The 19883-nt window shown below is 47.8% G+C and overlaps 1 long non-coding RNA gene across 1 annotated transcript in view; it reads right to left on the bottom strand.

Moving 5' to 3' along the window:
- The window catches only part of LOC125153312 (uncharacterized), a 169559-nt gene extending 151868 nt beyond the window's left edge, over positions 1–17691 (bottom strand). Inside the window, exon 1 of the long non-coding RNA XR_007147456.1 lies at positions 17535–17691. This is a non-coding gene — a long non-coding RNA (uncharacterized LOC125153312). The remainder of the gene's footprint in view (positions 1–17534) is intronic.
- Between the last annotated feature and the right edge of the window lie 2192 nt (positions 17692–19883).

The following is a 19883-nucleotide window of genomic DNA, read 5'->3' as shown; positions in this document are numbered from 1 at the left end:
AACTCAAAATTAATGCCACAAGATCCATGCCAAACAAAGTATCACAATTTTAAGTAAAGGTAGACCCCAATTCTGCATGTGGATAATCCCACCCGCCTGCCCCACCCTAATCCTGTAACCGTTTCTTTATTCACCAAACTTTATTCACCAAAAGGGGTGGTCAGTTGTGCAGACTGAGTTTTTTTCAACATTGCATTAAAATGTTATTCATCTTGACGACTAGAGTTGTTTGGTGTCTTCTTAAATTTGGGGCCTAAAGCAAGCACCTCACTCTCCTCCGGTCCCAGCCCACTTGCTGTAAGTCACTTAAACTATACAAAGATCAAGCAAGCAGAGTTAAAATGCCGAGTGGAATACAAGACCTAGGGATTTTCAAGGTAAAAAAACAGATTTCAAAAGCATTTCGTGGGTGATGCTGTCAACCTCCTGGGGGGGGCTACGCTCGTCCTCCCTGGATTTAGGGGCCCTTCCCGGAAACAGCACTGAACACGATTTTTCCCGGTAAATCAGGTGAATGGTTTGGGTCCACTTTGGAGATGAGGAAGCTGACGTTGAAAGAGGTTTGGTGAATCGTCACATGTGACCATGTGAGTACAAGATGGGACCCAGGCCAACAGCTGGCCACTTGGCAGAGTAAAGGCACATTTGCATCTGAACCCCATTCCTGGTGTTGCAGAAAGAGACAAGTGACCCGAATATGCCTCCGCTAACTTGTCAACCCACTTCTTCCCACACCAGGTGCGCAGAGCTTCTGAAATAACAGGTTAGTCACCATAATTGTCACTTGGGTGAGAAATTTCAGGGGTTTGGCAGAAATCAAACAGCACCTCGGTTACAGGCAGGCAGCTTTTCGGAAGGACACATTGCTCCACGTGAGTTTCACATCGGATCAAATTAGGCCCTACGGGTGACCACCTGAACCTGAAGGTTGGGGCTTGGTGCCCTCTGTGTCAAATGTGTCACCCTCCCCCTCCTCTATGGAACAATCACTCTCCCTCCCCACAACCCTGGCCAATTCTGCATGAATTTCAAGACTCAGTTCACACATCAGCCCTTTGCAGAAGCCGCTCGCAACACCTCTCCTGCATTTATTCATCCGCTAACTCATTCATCCGTTCCATAAATACCTGATGAATTTATTCAGCCCAGCACAGCAAGAGGCTCTGAGGGTCCAGTGGGGAACAAAGGGACATGGTTGGGACCCCAGTCTATTGTCCCCATGCCATGTGGTCTCTCCCACGCTCCAGTGTTAGAATGGTCTCACACTGAACTTCACTGGTACAATTCTCCCCAACTCGACTGGAGCTTCTCGAAGCCTTTTTTCTCCATCTAAATCCCCAGGACATAACAGGCCATGGCCTAGAATAGGTGCTCAATAAAAACGGGACTGAGAGACCAGACTGGTGTTTATCTTGCTTTGGTGTTTCAGGTGGTGTATCTGGGCCTTGTGGCCGTGCACCATGCCCTGAGGCCATGGTTGTCTTGGCCCACATTCCCATTTGGGACGTGAGCGGCGGACAGAGCTGCCTGTTCATCCAAGAGGCAGCATCAACAGGCCTGGGCAGGAGTGTGTCTTATAGCTCTAATCGGTACACATTCTTGAGCCAGCGATCCACGGGCTGTTGAAAGGTTTCAACGGCAGCACGACTAATGTCATGTTTTTGATTGGAAAGTGGGGAAAGAGCTCTCAGCGAACCACTCTCCTTAATTACATGAGGCCAACACCGCCTCAAGTAAAGCCGTGGAAGCCTGTTTCTGTCTCTGGCCCCAGCCCTCCTCCTATCCCGCCTGCTGACCAGCACAGACAGGTGAAAAGCCAAGACCTGCTGGACGAATCAGCAAAAGGACCTGGGTGTTTTATGTAAGCCAATTTGACAATAAATTACATTAAAAAGAAAAAAAAAAAAAAGGACCTCTAAGACCATCTGCTTGGGACAGGGGGACTGTGCATGATTCTCCGTGGCATCAATTCCTAACGTACACTCCCGTCCCCAGATCCCTCATACGAATCTGTAGACAGTGTTCACCTGGACATCCCTGTATGCAGCCAAATTATGGATTGGCCCAGGAGGGGCCAGGCGACACCAGGGAGCCCCTAGACAAGTGCAGGGGGCCTCAAGCCCACAAAGTCACTGATCTCACAACGGAGGCCCAAGGGGGTAGTGGCCCAGGCCACTGGATTATCATATGCTCAGGGCATGGCACCCATTTCTTTCTCCCACCGGCCTCCTCCCTGGCCTCCCAACTCGAGTCCGCACAATTTCCTTTCCACAGCTCAGCCTTTGCCATGCACTTCCAAGACCCACCTGTACACATTGGCTGACCTTGGTTTGGGAGGCCTTCCCCAATCTCATTTCCCCACCTCCCAGACAGCTGTGTTTCCGAACGTCCCCCAAATTGAAACCTCTGCGTAGATTCAAGGGCACGTGCAAGCAGACCTCTTTTCTAAACCTCATCCACACCCTGGGCCCACATCCACTTCCACATGCACACTTCCACACACATAAGCATTTCTCATTTTCCTCCCCGCCCCCGCCTCCCGCCTCTCTCATATCCAGGTTTATCCAGCATCAGTTGAATGCCTACCATGTGCCAGGGGAAGGGGATCAATGGTTTTCTTGAGTACCACCATAGGCCAGGCCTTTAGACTCCCCCCACTTTGAACCTGTGTCCCATGTAGATATTATTAGGACTGCCATTTTACAGTTTACAGACTGAGCCAAGAGCCCACAGATACGTGGTGGTCAGCACGACCTGCTGTCCCACCTTTCTACTACAGCCTCCAGTCCCCTGCCCACCTGTCCAAATTCTGCCCATCCAGGTCGGACCCCACATCTGTGAGGTTGCTATATGCCTTAAGGCCTGAGTGGGGAAAAAAGATGATGGCACGTTCAAGTGGGTTATTTAGGGAGAGTCTGATGAAGGGTCTATTCCCATAGGTGTGGGCAGGATACAGGGAAAGCCACCAGAAATGGTTCAGGGCAGGACCCAAGGGCTCATGACAGCAGGGAGCTATCCCCACCACAGGCCTGAAGAGAGGAGGGTGTGGGGAGAACTGCCAGAACCCAAAGCCAGAACTAGACAGACAGTCGTGTGCTAAGGGGTCTGTGACTTTAGGTCATTAGATGCATCCAGCCCTTGAGCACCCACGGAAGGACCCCCCCTCCCCACACCACCACTCTGCATTCCCTTGGGACACTCACCACTGACCCAAACCGACAGGAAGCCAGAGGCCAAGAGGGCAAATGATGTTTCAAAACAATCAACAAAAAGCCAGGGACACCCACCGCTTTCCGGGGGAGAGTTCCTGTCCCCAGTCTCTGAGATGCACAGAGTCTCATCGGCCACTACATCACTCCAGGCTGACGCCAATTTTGTGGTCCTCCCAACCAAGCCCTCGGATCATCAAGTGCCAGTTTATAATCATCGTTTCTTCTTCCACTGCCCATTCAGCATCCCCTCACGCTCTGCCAGGAAGAACCCTGGACCCTGGCGGTGAATCAGGCCTCATTCTTTGAGGTGCGAGTCCCCAGTGGTCTCATCTTTTTATTGGGTTGCCATGGCCGGATTGGCCAGGACTTTGAGAAGGGAGCATTTAGAGGTGACCCAGCCGAGCCTCCTGTGTGTTTCAAGCATAATCCTCCCCATGCACCGCCTGTGGGATAGCAGTGGCAATTGGGATCATTTTCCTTGGGTCAGTTCAGTGACCTCCACCCCCCCTTCTTTGCCTGTGGTTTAGCAGTACAAAGAACCCAAAATGTCCAGGATGTGTTTAAAGTTTCCGATTTCTAAAATCCATGCTTGTGTTCCCTCCCATGATTCCTCCTATGGGCACCAGGGCCTCTCAGTTTAGAATATTAAGAGTAACCTCTGCTTACAGTGACACGGTGTCATTTGCATAAATTACCACATTTCACTCTCCAGTGTGCCCCTGTGAGGTGAATGGTCCTCACCTGGTCTATAGGTGAGGAAATGGAGGCTCAGAGCAGTGGATTCATTTTCCTGTTGAAACACAGAATCCGGTTTGAGCACTGGTACGGGACTCTAAAGCTGGGGTCCTTTCTCCCGCCCCAGGCTCTGCCTCCAGAACTATACTGGCCACCAGCACCCCGTGAGTGCTACAGGTTCGTGCCCAGACAGACACACAGACAGCCTTTTAGACTCCTAGGGGCCATAATCCATTTCCCTCCATGTCCTTTGCTCCACAGGCTCCCAACACTGCAGAACCGGGGGAGCAAAACATCCTCTTCACCCCTCACGGGGGGCCGGAGCCCCAGGCCTCCTCCTCCAGACCGACTGGGTTCCAGCATCACCTGGAAGCGCCTTCTGTGAAAACAGCGACAGCCCTGTCAGCTCTGCTGGAAGGCTGACACTGGTAAGAGCAGGGACCTCGCTGGGGCTGGCGGGTTTAACTGGAAATGGATCCTCCAGACAAATCACCTTCACAAAACCCCAAAGCCTCCTTCCCGTCATGCCCCTTCAAATTAAAAGAGTTCCCTCTACTAATATATTAATTAAAATGAAATATTAATAGCCGACCTCTATTATTTATTGGCTGTTTTTGGAGAATAAAATATTGAGATCCAAAGAGGAATCAATTTTGATGAAAACTCCCTCTTCTGAGCAGGCTGGATTCGTGTCACATAATAAAGAGATAAGCTTATCAGCTGCATCAGTTCAAAGACGTCTGCTGTAAATGTTGATTTTAAACCAATAAGAAGATTATAAGCACTGTCATAAAATATCTTTCCAGGATGTAAATTATTCAAAGCCCTCCGTGGGCAGACACAGTATCTCATGCCTCAGTGATCCCCATTCTGTGCAACACATTTCATTTATTAAAGCCAGAGAGGGCCTCTGTTGATAAAGCCCCCTAAATAAATGATAACCCTCATCTCCTTCTTCCAAATTATTTCCACGATTAGAATTCAAAATGTTTGTGCCAGAGGTGTCGAGAGGCACGGCTTCTATAAGTGATGCGTATGTCTTCATGGGGGAGCTCAGCACCACGGCCGCCAAGCCCCCTTCTTTGGAGGAGGGCAGTGGGTCCAGCCCCGGAAACGAGTTCTGAGTGCTCGTCTTGACAACATTTGAGCTGCAAGATGAAGCAGGGAATGTCATGAACCAGCTTGGAGCCCAAACCTTCTCTGCCACTCAGGTTGACCCTGACCCTGGACATGTGACTTAACCTCTGTACGTCGGAGTCTTCACACAGTGGGGGAAGGGAATAATATGCGCACCCACTGGGCACGGAGTCTGGTTCATTGTGCCTTCTCAGTCAGTACTAAGCAGGTAGACGGCCATGGCACACACCCCGTGGGGCATGCCGCATCTGGTCCTTTCCCAGTGTCCTGGAGCCTCCTAGAGTGTCCTGGGCAGTTCCTTCCTGCACCCATCTCCGGCCTTTGTTCACACAAAAGCCAGATAATCCCTACCCATCTTTTAAGACCCAATTCCAATGCCGTGTCCTCCTCGAAGAATTCCACGGTTTCTTCTTCCCTTGGATTTTTTCTTACCCTTTCGTCCTTTCTCAAGTGCATCCATCCTCCGCCAAGCGTTGATCTGGTAGCTTTTCAGGAAACGTCTTATGCCATCTTCATCACAGCCTTCACTGCAAGGTAAGCCCTGTGGTCCATATTTTGTAGAAGAAGGAATCAGGCTCAGGGAGGTTCAGCATGTCGCTCAAATCACACACTGAGTAAGTGAGGAGGTTGGTCCTCCAACCAGCTTTGGCCCGATACCAAAGCCCATGCTCTTTCTTTTCTACTCCCAGTCCTGCTGCTGGACTCATAGTTCAGGGCTTCCTATCAGGGCTTCACTTATTCTGCTGAGTGTGCCTGGGTTTTGCTGGGAATGGGCCTCTATCCCCAGAGAATCATTCAGTCCCCCACACGGAGCCCTCAGGGCCTCCGGGAGCACTAGGCCTAGAGTTCATCACGGACACTACAGCTCCAGCTGCCCGCATCCCAGCTCGCCCAGGCCTGCTCTGCTCATGGTGCCCAGAGTCTCCGAAGAGTCTCCTCCCCCGGCCCAGCCCAGGATGACAACGGTAATGGTCACTATTTCTCTTCCCTCTCCATTCACCATTCTGTCCTTCAGTTTCCCCAACTAGAAAATGGTAATGAACAATGGTACTTCTCCCAGGCAGCAGCTGTGATGATTAGATGGGATCAGGAAAGTAGAGGATGTTGGACAAGCCTGGCACACAGTCAGAGCTCAACGAGACCAGCTACTATTATCTTGAAGGTTTCTGACTACTTCCTTCTTTTTTAATTTTTTTAATACTAAAAAAAAATTTTTATGTTTATTTATTTTTGAGAGAAAGACAGAGTGTGAGCGGGGGAGGAGGAGAGAGAGGGAGACGCAGAATCTGAAGCAGGCTCCAGGCTCCGAGCTGTCGGCACAGAGTCCAATGCAGGGCTTGAACTCAGGAACAGCAAAATTATGACCTGAGCTGAAGCCGGATGCTCAACCGAATGAGCCACCCAGGCGCCCCTTTAACATTTACTTATTTTTGAGAGATGGAGACAGAGCATGAATGGAAGAGGAACAGAGAGAGAAGGAGACACAGAATCCAAAGCAGGCTCCAGGCTCTGAGCTGTCAGCACAGAGCCCGACGCGGGGCTTGAACCCACGAACTGTGAGATCATGACCTGAGCAGAAGTCAGATACTTAACTGACTGAGCCACCCAGGCGCCCCTGACTATTTCCTTCTGACTTCAAATCCATGCCTTCCCCATGCTGCCCTGAGCACGTGCGTCCCCACAGTAGGAGCCTGGCAGAGGGTGCCTGGTCAACCGGCTGTGAACTGCTAGTAAACTCTTTCATGTTCTCCAAAGCCTATGCCAATCAGCTCCAGGTACAGCCTCCCGAGACAGCAGGGGGCGCACAGGCTCTGGAATCAGGCTGGGGCAGGAAGCTTGCTGTGACACCTTCTGGTGGACAGTTCCAGATGAGTCACTCGGTCCTCCCCCAGCCTCTGCTTCCACATCTCTACAGTGGGGCTGGGAGACAGAGCTAGATGCCAAAGCTGCAGGGTCACCGTAGCTGGAAAGAGAATGTGGTCTACAGCGCATTTGACCGGGACACCGTAAAAACTCACTTCCTTCTTCCCTTCCACCTTTGCCTCTTGCTTGTCCTCTCTCTTCTCCCAACTCCCTACTTGTTGGTCTTCTGCCTCTGCACCATCAGTTACGAACACCATCAATAGGGCACTCTATTCCACTGGCAGCCTGCTCCTACGCATTTGGGGTATCTTGTGCTCACCCACCAATCATTTTGACCTCAACTCCCCAGGGCCGCAATAAATGCTTCAGAGACAAGGATCGAAGTCGGCCTTACCTTGAGTGACAGGAGCTACTGGGACATGTTCCACAAACATCCATGGAAGGAATTATTCTCATCAACCAGGAAAGGGGACATTTGGCAATAAGGAGGCCAAATGTCCTTATTGCCACCCCCCCAACCAAGCTGTAACGCTCTCAATCTCCCTCCATGCTACATAGTTAAATCCATTATTCTAAGCCAATACTAGGAAAACAAAACAGTGTCTCGCTGTGAGGATGATGCCAAACAAAGCTGATTAACCGTCCAACAAAGTGTTTTAATATTTCCATATGCCCAATAAAATAACACACATAGACACAATAAAACAACGCACGAATCACTGGCAGTGTGCATGGAGATCGCAAGTTTCCTACCAATTCATCGGAAAGAATGGGTGCTTGGAATTCTCTCCCACCCAGGACACAGACGCCGTCTAATACATTTTGTTCCCACAGCATCCTGCCTCGTCAAAGGCTGACGATCAGACAAGCGAAGCCAGTGCTACGTATGAATCTTGCACAAGTATCACCTTGGGAAAACAGAACCAAAACAAATTGAGAAATCATATAAATAATTACTCTGAGCTTCAACTCCAACATGAAAAAGGAAGGCACGCGGGCATAAATGCTAATTAATATGACTGTTCAATTACAGGGGCACAAATTAATAAACCGGAATTACTCCAGATTTCCAGCAGGCATCCCATCTCTGCATGTGATCTCGGAGGTGTGGGCACAGGGAGACAAATGCTTAGCTTTCCTTTGCCAGGTGCCCAGCTGGAATGGCATCAGGAACGGGGAAGGTGAAGCCCCTGTGCAAAAGACCAGATCCTCCTAACCCCGCCTCTCTGTCAGACACGTTGAGGCCTCAGGGACACCAGCAGATGCAACCTTCCGCCATGGTACCCTCCCTAATTAGGAAATCATTCCTCACACAGCTTCGAGGTCCCCACCACCCCATGCTCAGGACAAAATGAAACCCAACACAACCAAGCTGCAGGATTTATTAAGTAGCTACTATATACGTCAGGCACTCTGTCTCTCTCTGTCTCTCTGTCTCTCTGTCTCTCTCTCTCTCTCTCACTTTATTTTGGTTTTTGATTTCCCAAAGTAATACTTTGGAAAAATTCATACACATCACTTGTTTCGCATGCCTGATTGTCAGCTCTTGACAAGGCAGGATGCTGTGACAGCAAAATGCATATCAGACCTTGTCTTGTAGGTGGTGTCATCTACATGGGAGTAATCATCCCATTATACTGCCTTGAAAACTGAGGCTCCAGAGGTCAGCTGATCTGATTTTGCCAAAGCCATATCACTAGAAAACAAAGGGTTCTGGGACGCCTGAGAGGCTCAGTCAGTTAAGCATCCGACTTCAGCTCAGATCATGATCTCGTGGTTCGTGGGTTTGTGCCCCATGTCGAGCTCTGTGCTGACAGCTCAGAGACTGGAGCCTGCTTTGGTTGCTGTGTCTCCCTTTTTCTCTCTGTTCCTCCTCTGCTCAAGCTCTCTCTCTCTCTCTCAAAAATAAACATTTTAAAAAGTTTTAGAAAACAGAAGGTTCTGGATTCAGAACTCTGGGTGCCTGAGTTCAAAGTCTGTGCACATTTCAATATACCCAGCCTCTTTCTAGAAATCAGAATGCAGCTACAGCATTCATTCAATCATCTTCTCATTCACTAAAGTCAGTCATAGACCTACAATGTGCCAGCTTTAGACTATGTTCTGGAAATACAATGGTGAGCAAAAACTGACCCAGAACCCACTTTCAAGGAACTTACGTGGGAAGCAGGAGAGGATGCCACAGATTAAATAATCACACAGATATGTTTATTTCAACAGCCTTTGGTCAGGGCTTCATAGGGGAGAGAATAGGGGCTACGAGAGCTTGTAAAAGTAAGGGCCAAGTGGTCTGGAAAATCTCCCCTGAAAAAGTAATGCTTGAAGTGTGAAAGATGAATATGAATGTATAACATACAGAAGAATATGTATGAATATAGAGTTTTCTATACTTGCTCTGTTTTCTTCCCACCCATTCACCCTCCACTTGCTCCAAACTAATGTGCCTTCGGCATTCCCGTCACTTTGCCTCAGGAGTTCGTGTGATGAATCTCATGGACATTTTCAATCCTCTGTTTACTTGAGCCTTAAGGCATTTTGGACAGAGTTGATCACTCCCTTCTCCTTGAAATCATCCCCCCCTTGACTTATACGCCAGAAATTTACTTGTTTTCCTCTTGCCTCTATGGATCCTCTCTGAAAATTGCCACATCATCATTCTGTAAGTGTTCTTATATCCTTTTCCTGGACAACTTCATTCCTTCCAACAGCATTATTGAGCACTCCACTGTGGTGATTCCCCCATTTGTATCTCCAGCCCAGACCTTTCTTCTGGACTCCAGGTCTGTATTTCCCAATTGCCCAATGGACAGCTGCTTTTGGAGGTCTCACAGGAACCTCAAATTCAGTATGACTAAAACTGAGTTTGTCTTGTGACTCTGACTCTATCTCAGAGCCATCTATCCCACTGACAAGACAGACCCCAAGCAACACGTGTGATCTCTTTTTCCCCTTGCCTATGTGATATCCTGAACAATAGCTCCCAAAGACATCCAGGTCCTTATCCCTGGAACCTTATTGGCAAAAGGGGCATTGAAGACATGATTAAATTAAGGGATTTTAAATATCTTCAGCCTCAGAGTGGAGGGATCATCCTGGATTATCAGGCTGGGCCCTAAATGTAATCACAGGGGTCCTTAGGAGAGGGAGGCAGAGGGCAATGAGATAATGGAAGCAGAGAGTGAAGTCATGCAGCCATAAACCAAGGAGTGCCAGCAGCTGCTAGAATATGCAAGAGGCAAGGGAACAGGAATCCCCTCCCTGGGGCCTCAAGGAAAACCCAGCACTGCAAATACTTTGACTTTTAACCCTTTAAGACTCCTTTCTGACTTCTGGCCACCAGGATTGTAAGAGAATAAATTGCTGTTGTTTTAAGCCATATGCTTCTGATATTTGTTACAGCAGCAATGGGAAACTACTACACCCTACTGTAACATATATGCTACCAAATTGCCTTTATTTTGCTGTCAAAATAATTCTCAAATGCATCTACTTTTCCCCATCTCCACAGCCCCTTCCCTGGGACCATCTTCTGTCATCTCTCAATCTGTGTGCAGATGCCACAGCCTCTGGCTTCCAATGGATCCTTTGACAAAAAGCAAAATCACTGGCACGGCCCCCTACTAACTTGTTTGTCCTGGTCCCTGCCTCCCTTCCCAGACTTATCTTGTACCCAGACACGCACCGGCCTTCTTTTAATTCGTGGAGGGTACTAATCCCCTATCCACCACAGCGCCTTTGCACAACCTTCTCCCTTGGCTTGGGAATCAAAATCCTGTTGATTTTAGATAATAGCTAAATGTCATGTCCTCATCCTGTTCTCTCTGATCTCCCAGAACTGGGTTTGTCCAGCACATACACTTGCAATTTCACATTAATTTCTAGAACTGTATCGTGTATGTCTAACTCCTAAGCTAGTTAGTAAGGCCTCAGAGGACAGGCTAGTTATGGCTGGGTGTGCCCACCACTGTATCCTCAGCATCTAATACAACACCTGGCAGAGAGCAAGTGCTTAACAAATATGTTGGGATGACTCCCAAAGCCTAACAGACCGCCTTTGGGCATCTTTGTGGATAAGGTGAGTGATCTCAGTAGTTGGCTTTGTCCCACCCCTTCTAGACACACAGTTAGAGAAAGGGGGGAGGGGTATAATGACACGGACTTGATTGCACTCAGCAATGGCCAAGGAAACTCCAGAATGAGAACTTCACCTTCCCCGGTGCCATCTTCTAAAGACAGGCATGGGGCGGGGTTCTCATTAATTTAGTATTCATAGGAGAGAAAGTGATGAGCTGTGGGAGTTTTTACCATTGGCCTACCCTCTCTCCATTTCCAGCCCTGTAAAGGTTCCTTGGCCATTTTCCCTTCAGTTTCTTAGATGAAAGCACTTTGGAAATTATCTAATTATAGACCAGAGTCTTTAAATAGTATTCTGTGCCGGGGCTTACGTGAAGGCACGTCATAGGCCACTTGGGGTCGGAGGTGGCTCTGCATTAGCCAAAGCCCCTCTTTATCAATTTTAGGTAGTGCGATTTCACATAGGAACTTTTTATTAAAGGTTTTTGTGCCCAGAAAGAAAAATTTATAAAAGGTATGACTTATGTTACTTGTGCCACACTTCATAGTTTTCAAAATATTTGATTTTTTTTCCCATTCAGTTTCCTGTAAACCCACCAAACTAGAAGGAGATTATTTACTCCAGTGGATAGATCAGAAAATGGCTCAAGGAGCTTAGGTAACTCACCCCAGATCACAGATCTGGTACAGGAAAGAACTTGGACTCCAGTCCAGGACACTGGCCTTTATATAAGCCATGGAATAGTGATTTGATCCCATTTTATGGGCTTATTTATTCATTAAGGAGATGACTTCACTGAACATTTAGGTTTCTTATGTACAGAGAAAGTAGTGTACCATTTCAGATGTGGCAAGTTTAGGTGGAAAGATTACGAGTAAATTTACTGCCTTTTTGTGCTTCTCTGTAACTTCTACAATGTACTTGCATTAATTTCATATTTAGAAACAGTAGAAAATAAAGAAGTATTAATTTGAAGTAGATCAGTGGGTAAACAGAGGAAGGTCTCTAACTCACCTTGGGAGGGCGAGGGAGGTGACTGATTATTTGGAAATGGCTCTGAGCCTTGATGATAAAAGCAGATGTTATTCATGCAAGGAAGTGGGCAGTGACGTGATACTGGGTTAAACCAACTCTTTAGCTTCTGAGACAGACAGACCTGCTTCACCAATTACCATTTGTGTGAGTCTCAAGTCTCTGGAGGAATGGAGGAAATAAACCAACCGACCTATATTGGTCAAGGGCCTTGATCAGAAGTCGCAGAAACACAATTTAAACTAGCTTAGAGTGCAGAAGGAATTCGCTGAGTTCCATAAATGAGGAACTAAGGAATCTCATTGTAGAAATGGCTCTCGTTCCATCTATGAACTCTGCCTTCCCATCCTCAGCTCTTAAGCACACTCTCCCCATGTGACTGGAAATGTGGGCACCAGCAGGCTTGTTGTTATTTTCCCAGATTGGCAACCCTGATGGGAATAAAACCTCTCTCTGAGCCCACATAGTAAGCCCAAGGGTGATTCTGATAGGCCACGCTTGAATCCCGTGGCCACACCCCCTTTCTCAGAACGAATCACTGTGACCAGGTAATAGGGAGTAGGATGGGCCCAGACAATCCCATGTGCCCACCTCTGTGCCCAGTGGCCTTCTTCCTGGGGACACAGCTCTCTTGTCATGAATGCTGAACCAGGCAAACTCCTGACTAAGACAGATGAGGTGAGCATTTCCACTGGCCAGAGGGTCCAATTTACGTGTGCTGTTAGAAAGTTTAATTAGCTCGTGAAATGCATTAAATGATAAGTAAGTTTTGCTAAGCAGCATTCCAATACTTAGCAGAAGGGGGTAGGGGAAGAGAAAAACTTTAAAATCAAGGTGACAATGCAAAAATAAGGGAATTCAGTTAGGAAAAAAAGTAAGATCATAAAAAGTTAGGTTCTGGAGAAAATCGTCACGGCACAAGGTTCAGAGAAAACAGGTATGGGGCCCCTTACATGGACTAAACCCTGGATGGCCACCAAGTTCTTCCCTGTGATGTTTGCTCCTTAACTACTCTTTGCAAATTGCAGACAAGAATTGCAGAAGATGTTCCTCCCTCAATAAAACTCCAAATAAATTAGATATTGAACAAGACACTGAGATCCTGGCAAGATGCACACAAAAAATCGGGCCTCGAGCTGTTGAGAGGTGACAAATTGTCAGTTTCTCTTTAATAAGATTGTGTCTCATCGCCATCTCCTGTAAGGGATTTGATGGCTTTTGTGTTTAACCTGTGAAGATTAAAATCAATTCCCAGCTAGAGCTGGAAGCTCCAAACCATACAGCTGCAAATATATCAATTAATCAATCAATCAGTCAGTCAATAGATCAGCAAGACTGTACTGAAGATCAGTTAATTCTTGCTGGGCATCTGGGGCAGGGAAAAGAATTAGAAAAGCTGCCCCTGCAGATGCTAGATGAAGGAAGCCCTGATTCAGAAGACATTAAGTCCAACTTTAAAGGCAACAGCAAACCTCTTTCTATTAGAATTACGCTGGGTCAGGGGTGCCTGGGTGGCTCAGTCAGTTAAGCGTCTAACTCCTGATTTCAGCTCAGGTCATGAACTCGTGGTTGTGGGTTCAAGCCCTGCATCAGGCTGTGCACTGACAGCGCAGAGCCTGCTTGGGATGGAACTCTCATATTCATCCTCTCTGTCTCTCTCTCCCTCCCTCCCTCACTTAAAAAATAAACTTAAAAATATTTTTAAAAAGAAAAAAAGACTCATGTTGTGTCAGCACGTCCCACCTTCCCATTTGTCCTGTCTTATAAATATGTTTGATTTTAACCCTCCACAGACTTTGACTTATACCTTTGCCCTACTCAGGTGTCCACACTGGCAACAACATTACTCCTTATGTATCAGCTGGGTTCATGGATCCTACCTGTGCTCCCCGGGCATCTCATAAGAGACAGAAATGAGGAAGAGGACTTGGGAACAAGCTCAAATTCCACCCCTACCCTTCAGTTATTCAGCCATTCTTGGCTCTGGTATCTTTAGCCACCAAAGCAGAAATAATATGTGCCTTGTAGCTGTGTAAGGATTAAATGAGATCACAAATGTAGACGGGTTAAAATAAGACCCGTTCAGAGTTAATGGCATTTTGCTAACATCACAATCACCATTGGTGGTGGTGGTGTTTTTTCGACCATCAAGTGTGTTGCTTCTAGATCAGATTTTTTTTCTGGGGGGGAGGGGGCGGGGGGAATCCATAAAAATGAGTGTAGGCTTGGTTTGCTCCTCTGTTTTTCCCCCCCCTCTCTAAATGGACTTCCTCACCCTACAATAATCCTATTAAATTCTACCGACTTTGACTTACATGACAAATATCCCACCGGCTTCAGCCCAAACAAAAAACTAATTGTCCCCTTGTTTGTCTGTGTGTGAGTTTGTTTTTCCAGATGAAACGTTTCAGACTCTATTTTCTTGTCCCTTGGCATTTTTTAACAACCAACACTGTATGAGTTAACCACAAAGATAGGGTTTCTTGGAGCAAGGAAGTGAGAGTGTGTGAAGCCAGTGGCTCTATTTGAAGCCACAGTTCTTAATTCCGGCTAAGAAACGGCTGAAGGAGTGTGATATAGAGGAGAGAACATAAACTTGAAGGTCAGGAAAGGCAGTGTCTTAATTAATCCTGCTTTCTCCATTCTACCTCCTATAAGCGACATGACACCGGGTATGTTTCTAAACCAGTGCAAAAACCAACTACTGTTCTTGCCCTTACAAGAATGAATTTGGCATGATTTATGGACATGATTTCCTTACCTATTCCTCACAATGACATTAACAAGTCAGAGTCATCGTGACCCTTTGGGGGAGGAAATCAGTGGGTGTATTTCCATGGGAGGCTCTGAAGAAAGAGGCTTAAGGCAGAAAAGGAGGAGATTCAAGTTCAAGTCCTTGTCCTACCGTCAAGATCTGGGGGACCTTCAAGAAGCCCCCTCTCCATGCTGGCCTCCTTCTGCTCATTGAGAATGGGGAGATTTAGACCAAAGGATCCATTCAATGTCCTTCCAACTCGGGCCCTTGGTCACACTCTGTCCTAAGACTTTCCATGGCATAAAATCTCATTGCCCTTCTCTCCCAGCTGCCTTAACAACCACACCTGCTACCTCTTGCTTGTCAACAATAACCAATTATGGGTCAGACTGTGCCACGTGCCTTATCCTAGTCTCACCCCAACCCTCTGAAGCAGATGCTGTCATCATCCTAGCTGATAGTTAAGGAACCCGGGGCTGTGAAATGTTGAAACACTTCTTACTTAAGAAACATTTCTGGGGCTTGAGATGCATTCTCCACATTGCTGCACTGCTTCTCAACTCTATGACCTAGGCTTGCAAGATACAGAACTTACCAAGGTCACCTCTAATCTTCCCTGGGGTCTCGAAGGCATCTGCCTTTGTTCAGCAGGTCTTCCTGCCCCCCTTCCCTCTAGTCTGGGCTTTGACTCAGGTCTTTGATGCAGGGGAGAGGAGTTAGGGGGGTAACAAATGGTTCGGAGATCTTGGAGGTGGGCTGAACAGGAGTCCCTTGTCTGCCAGGAAGGAAAGTGTGCTCTCTGAGGACCCGCCCAAGCCTGTGGTCCTCCTCTGGAGCACTCCTGCCAATGAGTCTCTTGGGAAAGTCAAGTGGGACTCTATAGATTACACTCCAAGGACAGCTGCTGACACACCACTGAGCCAGGACCCTTCCCCACCCCCACCCCGCCCCCACTCTGCTTTCCTTTAAGACACGACCCTTGAAAAGCTGCTTTTCTATTTTTGGAAGAGATCCACCCCTCCTTGAATCAATCCAGGTCCAGACAAGGAAGAGATTGCATACTGAAAACAGTGACTGAGATGAGCTTACTGCTGAAGGGGCAATGAACAAAGGTGTGGGTGAAGGGTGCTAAAGTGACAGGACAGTACCCTGAGTCCTGGTAGGATGTCACCACCCCCAGGACCAAAAGGCTGAGGTGAGGGGAGTAGTTTCAGAGACAGAGAGAGAAAGAGAAAGAGAGAGGAAGGTACAATCATCTTTCTTGGGAGGAGCAATCTCTAGTCCAAGGACAAAGCCAGCCAAGAGGTAACCTCAGAGGGAGGCACTTAGAGGATAAATACTCCAACCTCACTCTTGGCTCTGAGAGTTCATTCCAGAAACATATAATTGGCCTGAGCTATTTTGCAAAAACACCTGTCCAACACAGCACTGACCCTCGGTCAGAGCATGAAATGTACTGATTAACAGTGTTGCTTTTAACTGTGGGGACAAGGCATTTGGGGCTGGTTTACACCAGCTTGTCAGCGTGGTTTCCTGGCAATGGTGACTTGGATGATTTGCACTCTGACCTCCCTCCAAACACTTTTGGGGACTCCTCCTTGGCTGGGCCCCATGGGAAGTAACAGGCAGAGGAAGTCCTTGATATCACGCATGTAGTTCAGACTCGGGGGTGGAGTGCAGGCTGGAAATGGGCAGAGAGCAGTCTCCTGCTTGTTCCTCCAGCGGGAAGGCTGTGTCCGTGCATCACAGCTACTGAGTTCTTTTTTTTTTTTAATTTTCATTTTAATATTTATTTATTTTTGAAGGAGAAAGAGTGAGGGGGGAGGTGCAGAGAGAGAGAGGGAGACACAGAATCGGAAGCAGGCCCCAGGCTCTGAGCACAGGGCCCGACGCAGGGCTCGAACCCATGAACTGTGAGATCATGACCTGAGCTGAAGTCAGATGCTTAACCGACTGAGCCACCCAGGCGCCCTCGATGGGTTCTCTTTTATATCAGAAAATCATGCATGTGGGTGTGCTGACCCCACCCTCCTGACCATGAGCCCCCTAAGAGCAAATATCCCCTCCCCGCCATGGGCATCTCCCCACCAACCATCTCAGTGCCCGGCATCGAGTGGCTGCATGGTAAGTGTGACAGCATCCCTGGGGCCAGCAAGCATCATGGAGAGCCAGCCAGGTGCCGTTCCCCAAGGTCTGTCCTTTTTGTGTTGTCGTTGCCGCCCAAGAGCCCTGCCAGCTGCCCGGCAGCTACAGAGACACTTTGGAAGGTGGGGAGAGACACGGATGAGGGGAGAGAGGAGTGGCAGGTGGAGGTCTAACGATAGCAGTTCTCCACTGGCCTCCCCTGGCAACATTAGATAAACAGAGACGGGAATCACATTTCAGCGTGACAGCTTAAAAGGCATGTCAAGGAACAGTTCAAGAGATCTCGCACAACCGGGTCCTGAGAGACTTTTGTCAGATGAGACTGCTTCCCATCCCGCGATGTGGGGGTGACATGGCCCATGAACATATGTTCAGGGCCTTGAATTCTCAAAGGCAGGATCCTCTGAGACCTGGGGCTGGAGGGTAAGTGAGCCTGGAGACTCTGACCCTCTATTGCTTTCTGCTGTTCAAGAAGTCACCTGCAATGAGCAGCACAGAACACCTGTCCCGGCAAGTCTCCACCCCAGCATGCCACCCTCCAAACCTTGTCAAAACCCCGACTGTGAGGAATAACACTTACAGGGTATTGCTTGCAGGAAGTTCCCTCTGTCACTCCTCTAGATCAAGTTCTTCTGATTATCTTCCCCGGAGCCCTAGAATTCCTGGGGGTGTCCCTGAGGCTCCCTAGAAACCTGCCCCGACCCAGAGATTGCCAGGTTCTGTCTGTTACGCATGGGATACTGGGGTTGCAGATAAGAAATCGCCTTTTTAAAAACGCATGCCAAGGCCTTATAAGAGCAAAAGCCATCACATTAGCCTGAATCTTATTCAGTGATCAAGCCAGATGAAGCCTGGGTCGTGTTCCTTTGCTCCTCTGCCCTTAGAAATTCTGGTGCTAAATTGAGCTTCAGAGAAATCCCATCAGCCCACTTTGTGGGAGCCCATAAAAAACAGCTTATTGAAATTCCTGAAATGTCTCTTGAAGGACTTATTTTGGTGAATTCATGAGAGCCCTGCCTCTTTTGTATCAGGACAAGTTGATTCTATTCTGGTTTGATGCTGGAATGTGATTCCAGTTTGATGTGTCACGCAACCTCTATGGGCTGGGAATTTGACTCTGTTTGCATCTCAGCCTTGGCCTCTGGGAATCTCAGAGCTATCCCTGCGGCCTACTTCCAAATGTGCAGGACCTTTGCTTTTAGAGATTCTAATCCCTGCCCCAGCTTCCTCGGTGAGTTATTTGATCATTTGTTTGTGTGAGTTAATGTGGACTATGTGTATCAGTATCCTCCTTCCCTTGTGAAAAAAGAGGGAGAATAGACTGTATAAAGAAATAAAAGTACATGGCCCTTTAAGAGAAAAGCAGAAACCCAGTTCATTGGTAGGGCTTCTGCCACCTCACAGACATGTTCTCATTCTGATATCCTAGGAAATATACTGCTTTTCCTATTCTCTGCTTACAAATCTATTGGCTCCCAGCCTGCTGGCTATAGGAGGACATCCAGACTCCCGTGGATGGATGGAATTCTAAGGCGTTCTCAGTTCTGGTCCACCAGCTCAGCCCTGTCCTGCCCCTGCTTTCCACACCCCTATGAGGCTGAAGTGCTCACCAGTCCCCAAATCCATGCAGCCTTTTCCTACCCCAGTATTTGGCACACATGGTTCCTAAGCTTGTAATGTCTTTCCCCATTGTCCCCTTGGAAAGTTCAAGACCAGGAGTGTTTCCATCCTTGGTCATGCCTACTCTGGCTTCTGGTGCAGACTTCTGCACCTACTCCCAAGTTTTTCAGTCTGAGCCACGTCTCTGTTGGTCACTCACAATACTGCATTGCCAGGCTTCTGTCTGTTAGTCTCTCCCACTGCACTCCAAGCTCTCTAGGCACGGGGGGCCCACTTAACCAGAGAGTCTACACCGGGGATAGACCTCAAAGAGGGCTTGGCGTAGAAGAGTTAGGTACTCTCTTTATGCCATGACAGACAGGCAGACAGACCTCCCAGGCATCATTCCATTGCTCACTACCAACAAAGGTTTTGTAAATGTGGATGGCCATGGTCACTCAGTCTCCCCCAATCCTGCCTTCCCCTGCGCTCCCTGAGATCTTCACCTCTAATCTCAATACACCTGCAGGTGCCAGCAATGACTACTGACTTCATCTCAGGCTTTTGATATTCTTAATTCCTGACATGAAGCATCCTTGTTGGTTTTGCTAAGAAGAGGAGAACATAATCTGAGTCCCCATGGAAGCTGCATTTGCTTCCATGATTCTGCTATCCTGACTGATGAGGCACAGTGAGCCTCCCACGACAGCATGGCAGACCAACTGTGCCTTTGTTGGGTTTGCACGTCCATGGCACCCTCACCCACCCCACAAATGCCCAGAACCCTACCCCACCGCATGCTGAGATTGAATGTCAAGTGAGAAAGGCTGGAGTCAAAATACTGGTTCAGCTACTTACCCAGTGTGTGTGTCCTTGGGCAGGTCTAACCTGTACAAACCACACTTTTCTCTGTACGGTAGGGATATCATGTATTATTTTATTTCCCCTACAAGCCAAAGAGATGGCAAGCCAATGATGGGTATGAGGAATAGCTCCAGTTTATTAAGTCACTTAATCTCTGCATGCCTCAGTTTCCTTCTCTACAGAGCAGGGATATGCCTACTTCACTGAGCTACTAGGAGAATTGGTTAAGAAAATGCACGTATAGAACTCTGTACAAACTCTAGATATGAACGTTTGTTTATTGTCTATGGCCACATCCCCAGAGTATGAAAATGTTCAGTCTTTTGATGATTTTCTACCAATTCAGGGAGAATATCACCTACGGCTCTGATATGTGTCGTGCCTGCTGGCTATAAGGATATTCCTGGGAAGGAATCTCACTGCCAATTTGAACAGATCACTCTGATCCTTACCTATGCACTAAAGT

The sequence above is a fragment of the Prionailurus viverrinus genome, chromosome E2 (assembly GCF_022837055.1).
Source record: "Prionailurus viverrinus isolate Anna chromosome E2, UM_Priviv_1.0, whole genome shotgun sequence".
Classification (NCBI taxonomy): domain Eukaryota; kingdom Metazoa; phylum Chordata; class Mammalia; order Carnivora; family Felidae; genus Prionailurus; species Prionailurus viverrinus.
The sequence above is the reverse complement of the archived record's forward strand: the minus strand, read 5'-3'. Positions and strand labels throughout refer to the sequence as shown.